The sequence below is a fragment of the Egretta garzetta genome, unplaced genomic scaffold (genome assembly GCF_000687185.1).
Source record: "Egretta garzetta isolate BGI_Z169 unplaced genomic scaffold, ASM68718v1 scaffold108, whole genome shotgun sequence".
In the NCBI taxonomy this organism is placed as follows: Eukaryota; Metazoa; Chordata; class Aves; order Pelecaniformes; family Ardeidae; genus Egretta; species Egretta garzetta.
The window spans coordinates 219,412-221,317 of NW_009260614.1; positions in this window are offsets into that span (position 1 = coordinate 219,412).

Genomic DNA, 1,906 nt, shown 5'->3' on the forward strand with positions numbered 1-1,906 from the left:
TTTCTATCACCCTCAGCATGGCAGGTGCCTTCCAAACTCAAGGACACTGGCTTTATCCCAACGAGCCTGCTGTCTGCAAGTGAGGACAAGCGGGATGGTGAGGGCTGAGACCTATCACTAGGCAACATTAATGGAGATGTTCATAACTTTAAAGGGAATCTCCCCTGTTTTTTTCCTCCTCTTGCTCATCTGCTCAAGGCTTGGTGGCCATATGCCCTTGTGAGCTCTTTGGAAGGGACAGCAATCTCCTGCCTGAAGGGGTAAGCTGTCTATGCAAGCAGGGTTCAGGGTGATGGTCCTTGTTGGTGTCCCTGATGTGCAGCGGGAGATGGTTGCAAACAGGGAGTGACCCCTGGAAGACCCTACCAGAGAGGGTGGCCCAACTGGTGCCTGGAAGCTGATACTGGGATCAGCCCAGACCTATCTCCACCTTTTTCGGTAAATGAGCCTCATGCTTCTCATGGCTGAGGTCACACATCCCTGAAAACTGCCCCACCCATTCAGTTGTGATGCCGGCCCCCAGTGCACCTTCAGTTGCTGGGGGTACCTTGCACACCCCCAAATGCTGTCCATGCTTGTCCTCTTGCAGAAACCCGGCCAGAGCGGTGCCCATGGTGCACCCACCATTGCCTGCACCGGCCGCCATGTCCACAGCCCTAGGTGCGAGGGTGACTTCAACGGCTGCCTGGGGCTGGCACAGCAGGGGCAGCAGCTGCAGGTCTGGCGGGGGTTTACACCTATCACTCTGTAACTTCTGACGGAGGCTGGATTTGCTGAAATGTTCACTGGATTTTTTCCAGCCTGCTGGGGCCCATAAATCTGGCTGTGCAGAGGCCGCTCCTGCTCCTTCCCCTCGGTGAGCGGGGCTGGTATTTTTCTTGGAGGCAGCAGCTGCAGGTCTGGCGGGGGTTTACACCTATCACTCTGTAACTTCTGACGGAGGCTGGATTTGCTGAAATGTTCACTGGATTTTTTCCAGCCTGCTGGGGCCCATAAATCTGGCTGTGCAGAGGCCGCTCCTGCTCCTTCCCCTCGGTGAGCGGGGCTGGTATTTTTCTTGGAGGCAGTGACTGGTTGCAACCCTCCTTCCAGCACCTGCCGCTCCACCCTGGCCTTGTCCGGGCTCTACAGAAGCCCCTTTTCTCTAGCTGTCAATCTGCTTCACAGCCAGAGAGCCTGGCTGAGCATGTGTTAGGGGCAGGTCTCCAAAGACCATCTCTGATGGCTTCTTCTGGGACAGAGGGACCAGGAACACACTGTGGATGCAGAATGTCCTGTTCAGCACCGATTCTCAGGGGACTACCCTGGCTCAGCTGGGGGTTTGCTGTGGAGCACTGCTCCAGGGCATTTTGTGGGACTCTCCTCCCTCTTTTGGCATGGGTTTCTCCGTGCCTCTCATCTGGAGCTCAGGAGACCTCGTTGGTGGCATGGGGAGCTCCCATATCACAAGGAACAACCTGGGATCCCCAACACGGAGGATCTCTCCCCCATCTCTGGGCCATCTTGATCTCCAGATGGCCAAAGCATCAGCTTCAGCTGGGCGATCAGTGGAGCTGGCTGGGAGTTGCAGCAGGTGAGGAGGAGGAAGGTGGCTGGGCTAGGGCAGCCTGGCTGCAACAGGTCTGGATGCCCATCATTTATGGGCATGCCCATCATTTAACATTTCTCTCTCAGGCTGAGATTTGCAAAGTTCCAGCTGCTTTTCATCCTTTTATCTTTAACAGTTCCTCATGCCCCGCTCCAGAGATCACCTCTGAGTGAGGAGCTCTGCTTTGGCCCTCCTTGTGATGCACCAGAGAGGACTGCGGTGCCACTGCGAGATGCTTCAGTGCTGAGCAAGTGTCTGAGCAGCGCTTTCTTGCTCACCTCCCACTGCAATCCTCTTGCCCTCATCATCTGGTCGGCG